Source organism: Pongo abelii, chromosome 7 (assembly GCF_028885655.2).
Source record: "Pongo abelii isolate AG06213 chromosome 7, NHGRI_mPonAbe1-v2.0_pri, whole genome shotgun sequence".
Lineage (NCBI taxonomy): Eukaryota > Metazoa > Chordata > Mammalia > Primates > Hominidae > Pongo > Pongo abelii.
This window is the reverse complement of record NC_071992.2, coordinates 29,694,933-29,707,277: the sequence shown is the minus strand read 5'-3', so window position 1 is coordinate 29,707,277 and position 12,345 is coordinate 29,694,933.

Below are 12,345 nucleotides of genomic sequence, written 5' to 3'. Positions count from 1 at the left end.
TATCACTTTCTCACCCATAGGAACCCTAGAGTTTCTTCAGCGACATTGTGTGATGATAGTCATTTTTTTTTTTTTTTTTTTTTTTTTGAGACAAAGTGTTGCCCTGTCACCCAGGCTGGAGTGCAGTGGCTGAATCTCAGCTCACTGCAACCTCTGCCTCCTGGATTCAAGCAATTCTCATGCCTCAGCCTCCCGAGCAGTTGGGATTACAGGCACATGCCAGCACACCCAGCTAATTTTTGTATTTTTAGTAGAGATAGGGTTTCAGCATGTTGGCCAGGCTAGTCTCGAACTCGTGGCCTCAGGTGATCTGCCCGCCTCAGCCTCCCAAACTGCTAGGATGACAGGTGCGAGCCACTGCGCCTGGCCTTTTTTTGTTTGTTTTTTGAGACAGGATCTCCCTCTGTCGCCCGGGCTAGAGTGCAGTGGCGTGACTTGGCTCACTGCAACCTCTGCCTCCTGGGTTCAAGTAATTCATGTGCCTCAGCCTCCCAGGTAGTTGGGATTATAGGCATGAGCCACCATGCCCAGCTAATTTTTGTATTTTTAGTGGAGCTGGTGTTTTGCCATGTTGGCCACACTGGTCTTGAACTCCTGATCTCAAGTGACCTGCCTACCTCGGCCTTCCAAAGTGCTGGGATTACAGGAGTGAGCCACTGCGCCTGGCCCAACGGTTATTCTAACATTTCTATAAAATGTCAAATGTGTAAGTCACTTGTCTTCTTAGAATAGCTCTTCTTTAGCCCTCTGGAGAGCACACCTTGCCTTAACCCCTTGCCTCTCCTTCCCCCCACCTGTAGCTTTTTGGAGCTGAAGGGGGGTCCTGACTGACCGGAGCTTTGTTATTTATTCCTCTCCACCATCTCCCCCAACTAGAACACGCTAAAGAGCTCTCAGCTCTCAGGAAGAAGGACTTTCTGTCCCCTGGGTAATTTTTCCGCTCTGGCTGAGGGAACTTGAGTGGCTCCCTGGAGAGGGGTTGTGTGAGCTCTGGTCATGGTTCTTCCCTCAGAAGTTGTCCACGTGCCCCTGGGGTTTCCACATGTTCGGAATGGTTTCAGCCAAAGACTCAAGAGAAATGTGTGCGCTTTTCTGGAACTTTCTCTGTGTAGTTTCCTTCTCTCAGGGAGTGTGCCCTGAAAATTCTGGCTGCCATGGCCTCATGTCACCAGTCTTGCCCCCTCACCTTAGCAAGATTGCCTGGCTCTGGGCTCCCCTCCCTGTGCCACCCATTATCCCATGTCTGAATTGATCAGTTGCAAGTATTTCATGTTGTTTTCCGGTTATGACAGAAGGAGGGCAATTCTGGTAATGAGTACCCTTTCATGGCCAAAAGCTGAAGTCTTCCCTGTGGGTATTTCCTGGTTGAAGAGAATCATAAGGGAATGGCCTGGACATGGAAACAGGTATGTGAAATGTATCCAAGGACACTAGAGAAAAGATGTTAAATAGACATATGAAAGGTGTGATATCGCATGATATCTCTTCTGTTGGTCTTTTCATTTGGGAAAACAGAAGTCTTGTTTTCCATCAGATAAAAACAATGTTAAAAGTGTTTGAAAGGTGTAGAAAGACCTATATCAAACATCTCAATGTGAAACTATTATGTCTGGGTTGAAAAATATACTGGTTGGTATTAACAGCAGATTCCAGGCCACAAAAGAAAAGGATTAGTGAGCTTGAAGAAACAACAGTTCAAAATGAAACACATGGAAAAAAACTGGAAAAAACTTAGTAGAACATCAGTGAATTGTGGAAAAACCTCAAGTGGCAAGTATATGTATAATTGGAGCCCATGAAAGAGAGGAGGTCAGAAAAAAATATTTTAAGTAATGGCTGAACTTTTCTTAAATTTGGTGAAATCCGGAGACCCATAGATCCACAGAACTCAACAAACCCTGAGCCCAAGAAAAATGATGAAATTCTACACTAAGTTACATTGTAACTAAATTGCTTAAAACCACTGATAAAAAAAAATAAAAGTCTTAAAAACAACCAGAGATGGGGAAAACATTACATAGAGGGGTGCAAAGATAACAATAACAACAGATGTCTCTTTGGGAAAAAAATGCAAGCTAAAGGACAGTTGTGACATCTTTAAAGCACTGAGAGAAATAAAAAAACTGTCAACCTAGAATTCTTGACCTAGTAAATATACCTTTCTAACACAAAGGTGAAATATAGTTTTTTCAGACATGTAAGAGCTGAAAGAACTCATTACCAGCAGCCCTGCAGGCACTACAAGAAACATGTTGTTTGTTTAACTTGTCACTGACAAAGCTCAGATGCACTACAAAAAATATTAAAGGAAATCCTTCATGCAGAAGCATAATGATACTAGATGGGAATATGGAACTACCACAAGATCAACAGCACTGGAAATGGTCACTACATGGGTAAATAGAACCAATATTTTTTTGGCATTTAAATCTCTTTGAAAAATAATAAATCGGCCCAAGCCAAAGTAATAACTATGTCTTGTGTTGGAAAGGATGTGGAACAACTGGAACTTTCATACATGCCTGGTGGGAATGTAAAATGATACAACTACTTTGGAAAACAATTTGGCAATTTTCTTAAAGAGTTAAACATATACCTACCATACAGCTCGGCCATTGCAATACTAGGTATTTACCCAAGAGAAATGAAAGCGGGTGTTCACACAAAGACTTGCATACAAATGTTCAGATAAAGCTGTAATAAACAAGAATGGGACAACGTAAACATCCACCAGCAGGTGAATGAACAGACTAATGGTGCCATATCCATACAACAGGCAGAATCATGGATGAACAAAGCCAAAAGTTGGAACTTTAAAAAGACAAATGATATTGACAGACATAAAGCAAAACTGATCAAAAAAGAAAAACAGAAGACACAAAAGCAGTAGGAATATAAATGAGGACAAAGTAGAGGCATTGCAGAGAAGAAAAAGAAAATTAAGATAGTATTGTAAATAACTTTTTGGGAGGCCAAGGTGGGCAGATCACTTGAGGTCAGTAGTTCAAGACCAGCCTGGCCAACATGGTGAAACCCTGTCTCTACTAAAAATATAAAAATTAGCTGGGCGTGGTGGTGCGTGCCTGTAATCCCAGCTACTCAGGAGGTTGAGGCAGGAGAATTGCTTGAACCCAGGAGGCAGAGGTTGCAGTGAGCCAAGATCACGCCACTGCATTCCAGCTTGGGGGATAAGAGTGAAAATCTGTCTTAAAAAAAAAAAAAAAATATATATATATATATATATATAAAATATTATAATTTCCAAAGAAGATTTCCCTCTGTCTGTGATTAGAAAGAGGCTACTGGGAAAAAATGAACTTTAAAAGTAATAATCCAAAATACCACAGGATAGGGACATTTCCCTATATATATATATACACATATGTGTATATATATATACAGGGAAATGTCCCTATCCTGTGGGACATTTTATATTATATATTATATTATATATATATATTATATATATATATTTTATATTTATATTATATATTATATATATATAACTTTATGCCAATGTATTTGTTGGGAAAATTTAAATACAAATATATTTTAAATATCAAGACAGAATCAAGTAAAAAAAACTTGAATAGGGAAATAACACATAAGGAAATAGACTCTGTAATTAAAAATCTTCCCACAAAGAAAACACTAGGATCAGATGCTTTAAAAGGTAAGCTCTAGGATACATTCAATAAATAGAACATCTAAATCTTGAGATCTGGGAGACTGCACTCCCCTCTTCTGTCATGTGAGGACACAGTAAGCAGGCACCACTTATGAGCCAGGAAGTGGCCCTCACCAGACAATGAATCTGCCAGCACCTTGATCTTGGACTTCCCAGCCCCCAGACCTGTGAGAAATAAATTTCCATTGTTGATAAACCACCCAGTCTCTGGTAGCTTGTTATGGCAGCCCAAAACGACTGAGACACTAGGTATTTAATGTTTGAGAAAAGAAGGAAGATCCAAAAGGAGAAAGAAACATCCTCTCTTTTCTGTACTAGAGAGACAGAAAAGAGAATTTATATGGTGGGATGGGGGCTAGGCATTACAGGGATGGACAGAGGGAAGGGGGTGTTGACTTTGTATTCTAGGGAAATGTCCCTATCCTGTGGTATTTTGGATTATTACTTTTAAAGTTCATTTTTTCCCAGTAGCCTCTTTCTAATCACAGACAGAGGGAAATCTTCTTTGGAAATTATAATATCTAATCGGTTATTGCTGGTAAATTGCACTGCTGGAAAAAATATTATCAGATAAAAATGTTAAATCCCCAAATAAAACATCTCAGCGGTGGGTAATGACACCTTGATGTCATTCATTGAGCGGAAACTTTATTATAATTAGTGGAGGCCATTTAGTAAAATAGAAAGATTTATGGAATATAGAATTAGAAGGCCTGGATTCAAGTCTTAGTTCCACAACCTACTGGATAAACCTTGGGCTGCAGCATCATCATCATAAATGGAGGTATTCAATGTATCTTGTGTTATGAAGATTTTTTAAAAAGTGAAATAGTGTTTTATAAACTCTAAAGCATTATACAAAGAATATCATTTGTATAACAACATGGAAGACATTGGCCTTTGGTTTATTGGAGAGGTGGACATTAGAATTTTAAATTATAGGAAATTGATCAACAATAAAATAGAATACAAATGTTGATAAATAAATACATTACAGAACCAAGATAAATTACGCTTCATTACATCACATAGAGTGGTATAATAATATCAGCCACAGATTTACATGGATTTGCAAGGAAACATGGGATTTTTGCATTTTTAATCCCGCCCTGGGAGTCTGCACGTGAGACAGGAGGACCCCTTAAGTCCAGCTCTTTTCCGGAAGGGCAGACACTAGAGTATCTGTACTGTGGACAGCTTCAAAATCCACCACATAGACCATTTCCTTGTAGTTTTACTGGGTAACAAGCCAAGGAGCTTAAGGGAACTTGAAGACCGGAGGGTAGAATAGAGAGTAAGTTCAACCGAATACGGATGTAAATTAAGCCGGGGGGGAAAAAATGCTGTGTCCTTCCCTCCTTCCTCTTCTTTAAGACCGCCATTGGCTCTCTCCTGACCTCTGCAGGCTGAAGAGAGAAAGACAACTGTAAGCTTTAGGGAAAAAAATACAGGATGTTTAAGGCCAAGAGCAACCGGATTTCTAAAGCCGACTTGTATGAGTTGTGCTTATATGAGTCCTCTAAATCTTATATGCACATTGTTGAAATGCAGATCCTCATTCAGCAGGTCTGGGGTGGGGCACAAGATTCTGCATTCCTAATAAGCTCTCAGCGATGCTGCAAGGCTGCTGCCCACACCCACGTGTTGAGTAGCAAGGCTCAAAGGGACTTTCAGGGCATTGAATGCCAGAGGTGGAAAGGATGTTAGAAGTGCTCAGTCTCCCTTTTTGCGGGTGAAGAAACTGAAAGCAGAGGGAGCAGGCAGGCACCACCACAAATGTATAGAACATGAGATATTTCATTTCCCTAAGCCTGGTTTCCTTGTTGGTAATATCTAAATATGTGAGCTTGGAAAGCCTCTCAAAGGGTAGCAGAATATAGCACTCCAAAATATACCACCTTGACATAAGAATTATTTTGAGCTGAAGGCAATTGAGAGGAAGCAAATACAAGGAAAGCTCTCTGCCCTCCCCGCTATGCCTAAAAGCAGGGCATAAATTTGCAAAGGTGCCCCTCCACCCTGCTCCACCAGGAAGGACTAAGTTGATCCCTGGAGATGACTTTTGACTCTTAACAGCCTGAAGACCACACGAGGGGAATCCACATAACAAACTTTATTAACTAGCCTGCATCTATATTTGACTTGCCACAATTTGCCACTCCTAGAGACTCAGGATCCTTCTCCTTTGTCTTGTCACTTCTTTTTTTTTAGATGAAGTTTCGCTCTGTCACCCAGGCTGGAGTGGAATGGTGGGATCTTGGCTCACTGCAACCTCCATATCCCAGGTTCAGGTGATCCTCCTGCCTCAGCCTCCCATGTAGCTGGGATTACAGGTGCACACCACCACACCCAGCTAATTTTTGCATTTTTAGTAGAGATGGGGTTTCACCATGTTGGCCAGGCTGGTCTCGAACTCCTGACTCAGATGATCTGCCTGCCTCAGCCTCCCAAAATGCTGGGATTACGGGCGTGAGCCACCACACCTGGCCCTTGTCACTTTTCTAAAAATGTATTGTTCTTTGTTAAAGATGCCATATAAACAGGAGTTGTAAGCTACCTCTTTGAGAGTTACTGTTTCCCTGAGTTTTCTCCCATGCATATATGAGATATGTATGTTAATAAACTTCTCTTCATTTTTCTCTTACTAATCTCTGTTTTGTTACAGGGGTTCCAGCCAAGAACTTAGAAGAGTAGAGAGGGGAAATTATTTTTTCCTCCCCTACAGTTTCCAGCTGTAATATTTAATGATGCCATCACTTGCCCAGAGCCACACTGCTGGACAGATTGGTGCAGGACAAGCCTTTGCCTCCTCAAATGATTAGGTTGGATGGCAGAGGCCACCAAAGATTAATCTGATCACCAGAAGCCGTGGGCATGAAAATGGCTGTTTTGTACGGTAGATAATATATACTTTTTCTGTTTCTCCTTGACATGCTGCTGGCTGGGGAGGTAACTAGTTCTAGATGAGGTAGGAGATGCTCCTGGTTTCCAAGTGAAATTGATATTTCCCAGATGGTAGGAGTCCAATCCAGATTGCTCAGGGCTGGGAGAATGATGGAGGGAGGGAAGATTAGAAATAATCATAAATTCTTCTTACTATTGTTTCTAGATGGAATAGCACAAAAAGGCCAACTCCCAAAACAGACCACTCCAGCCTGTTATCCACCAGGTAAGAGGGGGGCTGCTTTGAGCCTGACCCCTGTGCCCCCTCAGGATACCCACCTCCCCAGTGTGTGGAGACACCACCTCCCCCATGCTCCAGTTGCTCCCTGTAGCCATGCTATGGGGGGAGCAGACAGGACTATTGATTTTCAATTCAAAGACATTTAGAGGCAAATTCCACCAATTCTCAATTCTGTTAGGTGTAATTAGTCCAAGCTTTGGAATGAATTACCTTCAAAAAACAGCTGACACTGCACTTAATAATCCAGAGCCTTGGAATGGATCACCCCCAACCCACAACTAATTGGCAGAATATGGAAAATAAGCACTAACTCATGGAATTCATTAACATTACCACTTAAAGGAATGGTTAAGCTATATGAATTTAGAAATACAGAAAGTGACACGTGTATCATTTGGCGTGGAGCAGTGGAAAATTCCCTGAACTGGGAAGCAGAAGATAAGGGCTCTGTCCCTGAATCTGCCACTTAGGAGATATGCGTCCTTGGGCAAGCTGCTAAGCCTCTCTGGGACTCAAATTCCTACCTTTGAATTAGATGATCTCTCAGTTCCCTCCCAGATTTGGTATTTTATAACCTCAGAACCTATGTAGCCTAAGACAAAATTCACAATTTCTACAGAAAGATGTTACCAGTAAGAACGTTCTTGTATCTTAATGCCATAAACAGAACTGTCTGTTCTGCTCAAGTTGATAGACGGGGCTGCCGTCTACACAGTTAGTGGCCTGTCATCTGGGGCCTCCATTGTATTCAGCTTTCTTTCCTCAGCAAGGAGCATAGTACTTGGTACATAGCAGGCCTCAAATGTTGAGTTCATGGGTAAATGAAGAGTATGTCTTAATGTAGAAATTCTCAAATTTCAGCAAAGCCTAAGAATGCGATTTCCTTGATCCTACTTCCATTTACTAATCTATCTGTCTCCTCTTTAAAGCCACATCTCAAAAGAGATTATCTGGATCGGGCACTGTGGCTAAGGCCTGTAATCCCAGCACTTTGGGAGGCCAAGGCAGGAGCATCACTTGAGCCTGGGCAACATAGCGCAACCCCATCTCTACAAAAAATATTTTAAAAATTAGCTGGGCATGGTGGAGCGCACCTGCAGTCCCAGCTACTCAGGAGGCTGAGATGGGAGGATCACTTGAGCCCAGGAGTTCGAGGCTGCAGTGAACTATGATCACACCACTGCCCTCCAGCATGGGCCATAGAGCAATACCCTGTCTCTAAAAAATAAATTAATTTTTAAAATTAGAAAATAAAAAGAGTTGACCTGCTGACTCCATTTCCTCACTTCCACTCCCTCCTCAGCATGGTCCAATCCATCCCCCCTTTTAGGGCCACTGAAACAGTCCTAGGCTTACCAATGGCATCTTCCTTGGTACATCAAACACGTCTTTTGTAACCTTTATCATATCTGATCAGCATTCAACTCTGTTGTCTACCTTCTTCTGTTTGTAGAAGAAGCAAAGCCTCGGCTGAGTGCAGCAGCTCACGTCTGTAATCCCAGCACTTTGGGAGGCCGAGGCGGGTGGATCACCTGAGGTCAGGAGTTTGAGACCAGCCTGGCCAACATGGTGAAACCCCATCTCTACTAAAAATAAAAAAAAATAGCCAGGCGTGGTGGTGGGCGCCTCTAATCCCAGCTACTCAGGAGGCTGAGGCAGAAGGATCACTTGAACCCAGGAGGCAGCGGTTGCAGTGAGCAGGGATTACACCATTGCACTCCAGCCTGGGAGACAAGAGCAAAACTCTGTCTCAAAAAAAAAAAAAAAAGAAGCAAAGCCTCATCTGTGGCTTTGCTGAAACCACATGTTTAAGGTTTCCCTCCGACCTCTGCTGCTGCCCGTCCTCAGCATCCTTTGCAGGCTCACCTTCCTCTCTGGCCACGGAGTGCTGGAATGCCTCAAAGCACCGTTCTACAAGCAGTCCTTGGACTATTTCATGCATCTATGTGCCACTGACTTGCAAGCGAGCATCTCCAGATGAGACATCTCTGAACACCAAGCATGTGTCTCCAAGGGCCTCCATTATCACCCAGATATCACAAAGACCTCTCAAATGCAATCTGGCCAGCTCACTCATAAGGAAACAAACAACCCAAAGAAAAACTAGGCAAAACATTTGAGAAGACAATTCAGCAAAGAAGATATACATATATCAAATAAGTGCATGAAAAGATACTCCACACTGTCAAACCACACCACTACACACCCATTAGGAGGGTCAAAATTTCCACACACACACACACAAAACCCAAACCTGGCAATACCAATTATGATGCAGGTACACAGCAACTGGAACTCTCATACTCTGCTGGGGGGAGTGTAAAATGGCTTAGCCATTTTGGAAAATAGTTGAGCTGTTTTTTATAAAAAGGCCAGGTGAGGTGGCTCACACCTGCAATCCCAGCACTATAGGAGGCCAAGGCAGAAGGATCACTTGAAGCCAGGAGTTTGAGACCAGCCTGGGCAAGAGAGTGAAACCCTACCTCTACAGAAAAATAAGAATAAAAATTAGCCATGCATGGTGGCATGCGCCCAGAACTCCAGCTACTTGGGAGGCTGAGTTGGGTGGATCCTTTGAGCCTAGGAGTTCAAGGCTGCAGTGAGCTATGACTACGCCACCGCATTCTAACCTGGGTGAGATGACCGAGACCCTGTCTCTAAAAAAAATAAGATAGGCCTGGCGTGGTATCACACCTGTAATTCCAGCACTTTGGGAGGCCGAGGCAGGTGAATTACTTGAGGCCAGGAGTTCGAGACCAGCCTGATCAACATGGCAAAACCCATCTCTACTGAAAATACCAAAATTAGCCAAGCATGGTGGCATGCACCTGTATTCCCAGCTACTCAGGAGGCTGAGACATGAGAATTGCTTTAACCCAGGAGGCAGAGGTTGCAGTGAGCTGAGATCGAGCCACTGTACTCCAGCCTGAGTGACAGAGTGAGACGCTGTCTCAAAAAAAAATTAAAAGATTAAAAAATATACAAAATAAATAAGTAATAAATAAATAAGATAAAATATGAAATATAGTTAAACATAAGCTTATATGAGCCAGCACCCCAATTCTAGGCATTTACCCTAGAGGAATGAAAATCTCTGTTCACATAAAAGCCTGTCCATGAAACTTTATAGCAGTGTTATTCATAAATGCCAAAACAAAGGGGTACACCCAAATGACACACTACTGCTTAGGAATGAAAAGAAATGAACTATTGACACATGCAAGAGCACAGATGAATCTCAAATACGCTGTGCTAAGTGAAAGAAGCCAGGCCCCAAGGATTACCCACTGTATGATTCCACATTGGGATGTTCTTGAAAAGGTAAGAGTATAGAGGCCAAGATGATACCAGTGTTGGTTTTAGGAGTAAGGAGAAGATCTGACTACCAAGGACGACCTGGGGAAGTTTTTGGAAGATGAAATTATCATGTGTCCTAATAGTAGTAGTGATTATGTATGCACAATTGTTCAAAATTCTTAGAAATGTATATTCTCCAAATTAAAAAAAAAAAATTCTGAGTTCTGGCCAGGCGCAGTGGCTCATGCCTGTAATCCCAGCACTTTGGGAGGCCGAGGCGGGTGGATCACCTGAGGTCAGGAGTTCGAGACCAGCCTGGCTAGCATGGAAAAACCTCGTCTCTACTAAAAATACAAAAATTAGCTGGGCAGGCTCATGCCTGTGCTCCTAGCTATTTGGATCACTGAGGCAAAAGAATTCTTTGTACCTGGGAGGCAGAGGTTTCAGTGAGCCAAGATCATGCCACTGTACTCCAGCCTGGGCGACAGAGCAAGAGTCTGTCTCAAAAAAAAAAAAAAAAAAATTCTGAATTCTACTGTGAGTTAAAAAATTAAAATACAGTAAGTCCCCAATGAAATCAGGATGTCCCTCCACCCATCCCTACCATCACACTGTGGTCCCCCACCCTCCAGCTCAGTGAACGTTGCACCTCGCCCAGCTGGGAGGTGGCAGCTCCCTCTCTCGCCACTCCAGGGAGTGCCTCACTCTTCCCATTTGCAGCTCCCCACCTCACTTAGACTTTCCCAGCCAGCCCTTGATACCAGCTCTCTTGGACTTCTGTACCTTCCTAGCTAGTCTCATCATTTCTACTCTTGCCTACTTTCAGCCAATGTTCCATGTAGCAGCCAGAAATGACTTTTAAAAACACAAATTAGGTCATTACATTCTTTTGCTGAAAACTTTTCAGCAAATTCCCATTGCTCTCAGGATGAAATCAGAGTCTTTAGGGCCTGTCTCCTCCTTCTCACTCTGGCCTCACCGGTGCCTCCGCTGTGTTCACCTTCACCCTAGCATGCTGGCCTTCCATTTCCTCAGAAGCATTGAGCATCGCACTCCATCCAGCCCCAGAGCCTTTGACCCGTTCTTCTTTTGGTCTAGCAGTTCTCTTCTGCCACCCTGCTATGTTGATTAACTACCACTTTTCTGCCAGATTTCAGCTCCAATGTTCCTTCCTTCTTGCAGATTTTTTTCTAGCAGTTCCCAGGCTAGGGCAGGTGCCTTTTTTAAAAAAATGTTTTCATATTACCTGGAAATTTTTTTCAGGGCCCTTATAGCAATTTGTAATAAGACTGAAAATGTCCTGTCCACCTAAGACAGTAGTTCTCAAATTGTGGTCTCTAGACTAACAGCATCAGTGTCTCCTGGGAACTTGTTAGAAACACACAATTTCAGACCCCGATCCAGACTTTCTGAATCAGAAACTCTGGGGAGGGGTTCCTGAAGTCTGCATTTCAACAAGCTCTTTAGGTGATTCTAAAACACGCTGAAGGTGAAGAGCAACCATCCTAGTATATAACTGATTGTTCTATGTCTTTGGTAATGAACAACCACAAGAACTGGGTTTAAACCTCTTTAATCACTCAAGGATAAGTTAATGGAATAACTATGCTTCTTTAAGCCAATTGTTTTCAATTAGTGATTAACCATCTACATTGTCATCATCAACAATAAAAATAAACCCTTACATTCATATAAGGTAATCAATTTAAGACAGCTTTACAAGTTACCTGATTTGGTTTGCATATTTGTTCGGTGAGATCATTAAGGCAGTCATTATTATCCCCATTATGTAATGAAAAAAATGACCCACCGGAGGTTAGGTAAATTGTCTCAAGTCACACAGCTGGTAAATGACAAAATTAAGGTAAAAGATACCCAACTTCTAGTCTAGCACCCTATCTGTTGCACCAAGCTTTCAACATGTGTAAGCAATCATTACTGTAGAAGTCAGCTTCATGGATCTTATACCAGTGTGCAATAAAAGTAATTTAGAACTGACCTCCTTTTAGCAGAAATGTAAAACCTTTTCACCTCCCACATCAACCCGTTTTGTTATGCCCCACTCCACACTTAGTGATAGTAAAGGACGGCATCATCCATCCCTCTGAGCGTGGAGCCTCCACGCTGCAAACAAGGATGAGCACAGCCTCTGTGTTCTCAGTGTGATGCGCCTGGT